General features: G+C 38.0%; 1 pseudogene; it reads left to right on the forward strand.

The window, feature by feature from the left end:
• The first annotated feature begins 9724 nt into the window (after positions 1-9724).
• On the forward strand, positions 9725-9839 carry LOC112480959 (annotated as a pseudogene).
• The last annotated feature ends 821 nt before the right edge of the window (positions 9840-10660 follow it).

Genomic DNA, 10660 nt, shown 5'->3' on the forward strand with positions numbered 1-10660 from the left:
TTAAACACTAGTGGAAAACATTGGCTTCAGGCATAAGCAATCAATGACCACATGTAGCAATCAATGACCACAGGACTTGAAGAAACATGTTTTATTTTATGGAAAAATTCTGTTCATCATCATCAAATAGCAGTCTCCACCTTTGCCTGATTTTGGCATCTTTCAGCTTTTTACAGCTGGATCTACTGATGGGCTTTGCTTTCAGCCCATGCCAAATGCAAGTCCTGAGGAAACCCTGCCAGAGCAGGAAGGATGGCAACTGCCTCTGTGCAGGTGCATTTGATCAGCAGAGTCGAGGTCATATATTCGAGAGGCTGGCAATTCCAGCTTCTCAGGTGGGATTAGTTTTGGCCTCTTGCTAAGATTCATATGTTGGAGAATTCATCAAATAGAAGACTTAGATATTAGTTTAGGCAACAAGTGACAATGATATTGGAATATCGACCAAGATTAATTTCAGGTGGTCACCCAAAATTGGTAAGATACTTAAGCGCTAACTAGGATCCTAATTCCCTTCTTTTCTCTCTCTCTTGCCATTTCCTCTCTCTTTCCCCCATCCCTCTTTTTCTCCTCTTGTTCTTTTTCTTACTGTCCAGCAGATCCTGAATCTTGAATCTGAAGAGTGAATTCTTGGTATCCTTCCAGCTTTGGATTCTCTGTTTTCTCTCCAGTTTTACCTCACCCAGGATTTTTCTACTCAGTCTTTGTGTTGAACTTCACCTGGTGATGGAAATCTTGGTACCCAGTCCTCCATCCTTTGCTTGTGGCTATAGTCCTAAACACATGAGTAGCTGCCTAAATAAAACTGACCACTGCTATGTCTTGGCCACATGGTTCTGCCTCTGCCTCTAGAATGTAATTCCTAATGTGACCCATTGTCTGGGTCACACCTGAGCCTTTTAATGAAGTGTAGGGTCAGATAAATACCTCTGGGGGTAGAAAGAGGAGGCAGAAAAAAGGAGGCAAATAGAGTCTGAGACATAGCCTCAGGTGGGATGACAGCACAAAAAGACAATTTTTTTTTAGTGCCTTCCATTTTATTTAAAAACGTGAAGTTTGCATTATACTAATATGCATCCATGTTTGTTTTAAAATATTGAAATGTATTTAATTACTTCGCCTTTGAGCAAAATTGCTCCAAGAAGATGCATCATGTTTATCTGTGATTTCGAGTCCTTCTGGACATATCAACAATTAGTGCTCGCATCTGAGACTTCCAATTAAGCTTAGTCAGGATCAGTGGTAAAGATAGTAGGTTTTGGAGTCAGACTTAACTGGGGTTATTCTAGCTATTACAGATTACTAGTTGTGTATCCTTAGGCACCACTGGGCATCTCTCAGTCTTATTTTCCCCATCTATGCATAGGAATAATTGTGACCACATGGGATTATTGTGAGGATTAAATGGTGGAGTGCGCACAAAAGGATAGAAAGTATATAAAGCACTTAGTATAGTAGTAGATACATAGTAAGTACACTTAATAAACATCCTTTATGATTGTTATGAACAAACTTTTTGAATACTGCATGTGAACTTAGTCTTATATTTTCAATGGTACCAAGTTAAAATAGGGCTCCTTGTGATGCAAAGGCAACCTAGACAATATCAGAGTCGATTTAATACTGTTTTATTATTTGTGCCTCTTTCAGTAAGGCAACCTATATAAATAAACCACTTTCAGTTTAGAGAAAAGGAGTAGGAGTTGGGTGAGAACAGGGCTTATTTTTCACTCATAGCTTAACTATTTGGCTCTGAAATAATCAGGTGACTTGGCAGTTGGCAGCTAGTTGAGGCCATAGTTTTTTATGAGCCTGGGCAAGAGAGCATTTCAAGGAAGACAAAGGAGAAGAAGTTGGCTCTGGCTATAGAACTCAGTTTTTAAGTTTTGTTTCTGACCTCCTGTAATGACTGTATTCCCTTTATCATTCTTTGCTCCCAAGCAAAGCAGGGATGGAAGTCTCAGAGGGTTCAGGGGTCAGCTAATTCTTCATGTTAGCTCAAGAGATTTTAGAAGAGGATCTGAGAAATGGTTGTCTTAAATGACCTCTTGAATGAAACTTATTCATATAGGGGAATAGAGAAATGTGTTTTGGCTCTGACCTGATGCTAGTTTGTGCAGTAGTGGGTAGAGAGATACCACCTACATCAAACACAAGTATCACCCAAGCACCTACTAGATTTAAGGGATATAAGGAAATTTAACACCCTGGCCTGGTACTTAAGTACCTTAAATGTGAATGGGAGAAATAGCATATCGTATACTCATGAAACACTATATTTAATACAATCACTAAGTCCCCTCAGCACGTAGACTTTCTTAATCAAATAATTCAACTACAAAGTACTTATGTGGTCTGAAGCAGCATGCTGTGGATTTCATCGAAAAAGATACGGTTATTGTACTTAAAATCTCACAGTCTAGTGGAAGGGAGACACATACAAACATGATTACAGTGCAGCCTCTCAGAGAAGGTGCTAGCTGTCTGAGTCGGGGGGCCTCATGTCTGAGTGCTTGGACAGAGCCATGTCTTTGGAAGATATATGGTTGTTACAAGCAAATTCAAAACAGAATTTGAAGAATTTTGGTACTGCTGGGGATTGGGACTGGAAATAGAAAATAAAAGATGACTGCTAAAGCCATTTTACACTTTAAAATCTAAAGGAAGGCTCAAAGGTCTCTGTGACTTACTAGATAAAGAATTTGGGGAGAGGGAATAGCCCGTGATGATTCCAAGACAGAGAACTGGGTGCCCAGTAGAATCATGGACATGAAAGGAGAATAAAGGGTGTCCAACTAATTCTGGCTTTGAGGTCAGATAAATTTAGAGTTTATAGTTAACTTTCAGATATAACTTCTCAGTATATATTAAGGAATATATTAGTAGCTAAGGCTGTTTGAGATCTATTAACAGGTCTCTACTATCAATACCCACTGACAATGTTTAATTTTGTAAAATTAGAGTATACTTGGGAAAGGTAATAAGAGTATGTAGAATTATTCTGCCACATATACTAACAAAGGTATAAATCCAGGAAACTTGGAAATGCCAATCAAATGAGCGAAATGATAAAAATTAAAAATAATGAAAATAATACTCCTCCACAAGTACTTTGCGACAGAAATCGTTAATTTTCCTAAGTTTTTTTAGTATTATTTCTTGAAAGTCTCTCAAGTCTGTCTCTTTGTTCTCAATCATATCTCCGGCTTATAAGTTCAAATTTTTTTTCTTCATCTTCTGGGTTAATAGGAGACTGCTAACTTTCCTCTTTGCTTCCAGTCTCAATACCCCCATCCACCCTTCTCACTGTTATTTGAATGATCATTCTAAAGGACACAATACTACATCATGCCCTTTGTTTAAACTCATCACTGGCTCTCTTTCTTCTATAGCATCGTATCATTCTCTTAGATTCTAATATTCACTCTTTTCACAGCTGACTTGGGCTCTAAACAATTGTATGCACATTGGTCTCTTCACATTAAGGTGTGTACTTTTTGAGGCAAGGCATAATGTCATTCAGTTCTATTTCTTTAGTCTGACATCATATCTTTTTAATATTCAGTTCTTAATAAATATTGGCTTGTTACGGACTTAATTGCATCCTCACAAAATTTGTATGTTGAAGACCTAGCCCCTAATGTAACTGAGGTAGGACATTTAAGGAGATAATTAAGGTTAAATGAGGTCATATGGACTGATGTCCTTATAAGAACAGAAAGGAGCACCAGATTTCTCTCTAGACACACACGCACAGAGAAAAAGCTATCTGAAGACATGGCAAGAAGCCATCGTCTGCGAGCTGAGGAGTCACAAGAAACCAATCTCTCCAGCCTCCAGACTTGTGAGAAAATAAATTTCTGTTGTTTAAGCCACCAGTCTGTGGTATATCGTTATGGCACCCTGAGCTGACCAATACAGAATTGAATTAGGCAGTTATGGTAGGTTGTCTCTAGTAGCCATTTGCCATGAAAGGCCTAGAGTACTTTGTGTTGCAGATCATCTCAAAGTTTGTGTGACAAAAACAGAGCAGCCAAAGAAAGTGAATCTTTGGCTATGGACCAGAGGTTGATATTAGAGATTTAGCTCCACATAAGCATTCAAGAGAATATTCGGGTATTTTAAAGAAACACTCTAGAAGAGGGCCTTTTTGTATTTCTCTTGCAATCTCACTTTTCCTACACAAACTTCTGGGATGTAATGACAACCCAAGAGAAGCCAATGTTGTTGGAGGAAAGGGCAAAAGAAGAATTACTGGGATCTGAGAATGTGTCTGTATGTGTCAGGACTCACAAGGTTTTATAGGCTCATAAATCAAGCCTATGGCATCCTGATTTTGATTTACTATTATCTACTGGGGAGCAAATTTTGTGTGAACTTTGCTTAAACCTTCCTGAACAAAGAGAGCCTTCAGATATGCACTGTGAACGTCCCTGTATGACAACACCGGACACTTGGGGGGTGGACGCTTCATGTAATTTACTGCACGCATTGACTGGACACACATCACAGCTCACTGCACAGTAGAACGGCATTTGGAGAGGGGCTGTTGGTAAGCTGGACTTCTGTTTTCTGTTTGGTTCCTGCTCCACAGTTATTCTTGGAATTAAGATAGAAAGAAAATCGAAGAATTATGATTGAAAAAAACAAGGATAAGGGGCTTCATTAAGCTGCCTCATAGTGAACCCTCAAACCAAAAATTAATGGGAAGTATCAAAGCTGAGTCTTACTTTCATAGCTGCCATAAGTTTTTAACTTCTGCTATGTATTTCCTTATGTAATTTATTTCGTCAACTTGGTCAAATTGTATGTGGCATGTGTGTTTGTGATGAAGATCTCCTCTACCATAATGTCTGTGATATAACTCTCCTTATTATGAGAACAATACTTCCTCAGATTTTCATGATTTATAATTTTCAGAGTCCTTTCCCATCTTTTATCTCTAATTGGCTATATCAGTTTTTGAGTTAATGCAAGAAAATGAATTGTTTTTTTTAATTCACCTCCTAGTGCTACATGGCCCAGCATTCTCCACTTTTATTCACCAAGGATCCATTCAATAACTATGGTAGGTTGTAGAGAAATAAAAATTCCGAGCATCTTTCAGATAAAAGACCAAACATATTCCAACATTATCTTTCAGATAAAAGACCAAACATATTCCATCTGAACTGTAGGGAACTCAAGATAATTAAGAAAGTGCATGGTTTAATACTGGTCCTTTTGTTTTGTTTCATAATTTTATTCATTGAATTTTGCTTTGATTTTTGACTTTTAGTTTCATCTCTCTTAAAACAGCTCAATCTTATGCATACGACTCAGGTGACACAAAGGCATTTGATTTTTTTGTCAATTAGAAATTCTCAGAAAAATAGAACCTATGTGATTATTTTATGTGATCTATAACTGGGAAGTTTGAACAAACAAGAATTAGTGTTAGAATCTTTTTATGATTCACTGAATTATATTAAATAGTGAGGATGCTATTGGTTTCTTTATGTATCTTCATTTTTGCTGCTTTTTGGTTGAAATTCAGACTAAATTGAAACCTGTTTCATTAGATAGGGTTGTGGAGTATAAAGTTATATATAGAGGACACGTCCATTGTCATAACTAAACTCATTTTTGAAAGTGCAAAATAATTTGTTTTTGTATAATTTTCCATACTATGTTTACATATTATCACATTACCCGAGGAGAAATATGGGGAAAATATTTCATGAGTGGTTTACTATTCTCTTAAATCCGGAGCTATATTCTAAAGCTTGTGACAAACCCTGAGACCATGAAATAAAACAATCATGTTGGCTTATTTTATCAGCCATAGAATACATTTTGTTGCCAATGTGGGAGCAGGGAGGAATCAACAACCATGAGTGAATTGAATTTTATAAATCAACTTAAAAAATGTGATTAATATCATTAGTAGAAACATATCTACGGTGTTAGAGCAATTTGTGAGCACTTCTGCAATCCATATTTCTTGTCTCCATTAACTGACTACAGGTTCTGTATAAAAAATATTTGAAGAAAGGAGGTGAAAAAAGTGCGTCATTGCTTTTCCTGTCACTTGACCTTGCTGCTCAATTATACTTCAAGTTTGATGTTACCAGGAGGGAAGCTAAAGATAACTTAGTTTGGGTAGGAGGGAACCTAAAAAGTGTGTGGATCTCAAACCAATGCAAAATGGTAGGTGATGGCCACCAGATGGCAGTGTGTCTCAAGGAATGAGGGGAAGAAGGCTTTCTGCATCAGAGCTGCCAGAAATCTAGCATGAGTGCTATCTGCTCTAAGCCAGAGATAGGGATGATCTGAAATGTTCAAATATTTCAAATCTTTCAGAAAAACAGCCTCTTGCCAGCCGCAAATGCTTAATTACTGAGATTGACTCTTGGATGATTCTAGATCTCTTTAGAACTGCTGTCCTCAGAATGTAGCCCAGCACGTGGCACAGTGTAGGGCTCTAGGGGGCCCTCAGCCTTTTCTTCTTAATCTGTGTTCTCTTCTAAGGTGAACTTGCTGACCCCAGTCGTTTCAATCTCATCTACAACCCTGATGATAACCCACAGCTCTATCTGCTGCTTACTCACACACTTCAATTTTAGTGTGTTTCACAGACACCTTTAATTCCACTAGTCCTTAACTTAACTTTAATGACTGGTGTTAGCGAGGGAATCTAACCAACCCCTAAAACTAGAAATCCGGGAGTCATTTTTAAACTTTTTTTTCTTCCTCACTCTTGATATCCATTCAATCTTAGGGCATGTTGATTCTTTCTATCTCCAAGTTTTTTACTACTATGCCCACTTTTACTGTGCCTTTATCCTAGTGCGTGATCCTGCACAGAACTTTTGAAATAATCTCTGTGGATTTATTTTTTTCTCCCTTTCTATTCATACTCTGGAGCCAGAGTGATCTTTAAAATGCAAATCAGGTGGTGACACTTAGCCTTACCCGATCTTTGCCACTCTGCTCAGTCTCTGAGAGCCAGCCATACTGACTTTCTTTCAATTCTCGTTTTCTTCTTTCTAACTTCAAAGCCTTAGACCACAGTGTTACTACCATTGAGAATGCCATCCCTCTCCTCTTTCTCTAACTAGTGTCTTATATTTCAAACCTCCCCTCAAATAGCACTTGCTCAGGAGGCCTTCCCTAACTGAGAAGGCTAGGTTGAGACTTCTGTTAGATCTTTTGCTACTTTCCCTATGTTGTGCTTATCACACTTATAATTACTTGTTCATGATTTCCTGCCAGACTATCAGTGCCATGAGGAAAGAGGCCATCACTGTCTTGTCCATCACTATATCTTCTTTGCCTAACACAGTGCCTGCGATATAGTTGTTATTCAATACATGTTTTTCGAATGGATGACCTTATGAATGGAAATATTCGTGAGAACTGAGTGAATGAATTAACAGACGTAATTTAATTCTTTCTAATGGTGGCCATTTTGGTAGATTATTTTGAATGGTGTAGGGATAGAGTAGGTGTGCTTTAAGACTCTACTGTAAAGGGAGGATGTGGCACATGGTTAGAAAGTTCTGACTATATTTCTCCTGGAATGCACCCTGGGTCCATAGCCTCCCTGCAGTGGTGGGAGAAGTGTCACTGCTCCTAGCCCTGGGGGTGGGGAGGGAAGAAAGAGACTCCTGAGGGTAAAGCATGGTTGGCTCATGATTTCATATTACTGGGCTTAAATCAGCTCAGAATAGTAATATGATAAAGAAAGACCCTTTGCCTTTTTTTCTTCAGGGACTTAGAGGGGGAACATAGTGTATTTAGAAATCCTATAGTAGCACCTTCCAATAGAACTTTCTGGGATGATGGAAGTGTTGTATATCTGCACATCCACTGTGGTAGCCACTACTCAAAGGTGGCTTTTGAACACTTGAAATGCGGTAAATGCAAATTAGGAACCAAATTTTTTATTCTGTTTAATTTAAATGAATTTATGTTAAAATTTAAGTTTCAACTAATTTATATTTAAATTTAAATAACCATGTGTGGCTTATGACTACTGTATTTACTGTATTAGATAGGTCTAGAGGATGTGGGTTTTACTGAGATAAAGTTGGCTGAATGTATCAAATGTACGGAAGTGCCTTGCATTACAAAAACTCTGAGTTATGGATTCACCATGCTTTTATTTATATTGACGCTACCTTTCCAACAAGCATGTGAAATCATATCTTTCTGGAGAGTAAGATGTGTATGTTTTCTCAATAGGAAAACATAAGGGGCTATTTTCTAAGCCTGACTTCTTCTCATTCTTAGAGCGTACATCTTCTAATTCAATATAGTAGCTTTCATTTCCCATCAGATAAAAAGAGATGTCTCAAACCTATTTTAAAAGTCACTTTCAGAAAGCAGTTGTTTGGGATATCATCCTGCCTCCTGAGATAACAAATAGTAAATCTTTGAAACAAAGTAAGAACTATATTACTTTTAGAATTCCAGTGTGTCTTGTTAGTGTTGATATTGAACTACTTGATGCTTTTATGACATGTTTCATGACATCGAAGCACGTTGCAAAGTTGAATTCATGCTTCTAACACTTGTTCAGGTTCACTCAGTTGGATAGAACAATACTTGCTACTTAATCTTTTTCATGTGGAGAGTACATGAAAAGTACATAACCTTTATCTGTGTGTGCACAACATACACAAGAAATTCAAGCTTGAGTTTGTGTGTTGCACCAGGGTAAAGTGATAAGGATGCACATGGCTTGAGGACCCTGGCCCAGGGGCTTTGAATGATCCAGACTTTGCTTGTCTCTGATGGGAGCTGAGGAAATTGTCAGCTCAGCACAACTATAACCCATTTGTCACACCACAGTTGGGAAGCACTGCTGAGTTTGTGCTCATGAGGTTCTGGACAGTACTTCCTAAAATGCACGTATAAGTCATCTGGAAATCTCATTAAAATGCATGTTCTGATTCAGTAGGTCTGCAACTGGGCCTGAGATTCTGCGTTTCTGACAAAATCCTAAGTGATGCTACTGCTGCTGATCTACCAACTTCACTTTGAGTCATCAGATGCTAGGACATAAATTCGATCTATATTTTGGTCAGTTTTGCATGGAAAAGTGTTCTTCCATCACTATAAATCTTATTCGTAAATTCTCCCAACTAGGATGTTGTGTTATCAGTCCAGATAAGAGTGGATAAAAACATTGTTTCAAACTCTTTCCTGGGGCTTGGAAAACAGTTTAATATACCCTCATGGGTAGCTGGTAGCCATGAGTTTATATTATCAGTGGAAAACGGCACACAGATGAGAGTTGCATGCTTATAAGAGAGCAAACCCAGGGTTATTTGCTTATGTCAAAGGCCATATCTGACAATTAGGTTGGAGGAGTTGTGGAAATAACTGTGGACAAAGAGTTGGGAGACCAACATTCTGGATCTTACTCTCTTCTGACTGGCTAACTTACCATAGGGAAGGCATTAAATTTCTATGAGTCTCAAATTTTCCTCTTGTAAACATGGGCCATATTGATGGTGGAAGGGCAAACTCCCTTTTACTTTTCTTCTTAACACAGATACTGCAGTGTCATCGTTGTGTGTGATAGGCTGCTGGCTACTTCATAACAACCAGCAATGTGAGTTGAGCTATCAGTCAGAGAAGTGACTGCTTTGTAGAAAAAAAGATCAATTAAAAAAAAAAAAAATACTAGGTTTGTGCTTCAGAGTTTGGTAGATTCACATACTTAAATTCCAATCTGATCTACGCCCTACCCTGAATAAGCCTGATCCTATCTTATCTCGGAAGCTAAGCAGGGTCGGGCCTGGTTAGTACTTGGATGGGAGACCACCTAGGAAGACCAGGTGCTGTAGGTGTAAAAAGAAGTTAAGCAGGGTCGGGTTGGGTTAGTACTTGGATAGTAGACCACCTAGGAAGACCAGTGCTGCAGGTGTAAAAAATAAAAAAAAAAAGAGTGTAAACTGACAAGGTCCTTGCAATCTGTGATGTCAACCAAGTGTTGCCTCTCCTAAAAAGAATAGCAAAATATAATCTCAACAAAAATACAGTACATTGAGTACCGACTTATTAAAAAAATAAATAAAAAATAAATTCCAATCTGTTAATTCCATGAATGCAGTCAACTGTTAGGATTGGTGTAGTGCCAACTGCGGGATGGATACTTAAATTCTTGATAATAGTGATAATGGAGGTAGAAAGTAGTCTTTGATTGTAGCCTAGAGCCAGATACATAGTAAGCGCATAATAAACAGTAGTTTAGAGACTGAATGAATCAGACCAATGATGGTTATTGAGCCACTGCAGATTTTTTTTTTCTTTTTCCAAGGTGAGTTCTAGCAGTAGAGCAGTTGTTTCATCCCCGCTGTGATCTCACAATTTGTCCATCTTCTGGAGTTCCTCTTCTCTATCTCTCAACATCTGTGAATTTTTAAAAATGCTCTCTTGAGTTTTATACATTGGAGAGAAAGATCTGCGTTCTCATAATGACATCACATGACAAATGAGCCTGGGTTATTCAGGACTGTCAAGCTTTTCTTCAGCTATCAGTAGGATCTATAAAATCATGACCCTAAACCATAACTTTCTAGTTAATAGTAATCTCTTTATTGCTTATACAGTAAAACATATGAAAAAAATATCAAGAGCCATGCATTTGCACAGATAAATGTGAACATTT

The sequence above is a fragment of the Pteropus alecto genome, unplaced genomic scaffold, assembly GCF_000325575.1.
Source record: "Pteropus alecto unplaced genomic scaffold, ASM32557v1 scaffold20, whole genome shotgun sequence".
Classification (NCBI taxonomy): Eukaryota; Metazoa; Chordata; class Mammalia; order Chiroptera; family Pteropodidae; genus Pteropus; species Pteropus alecto.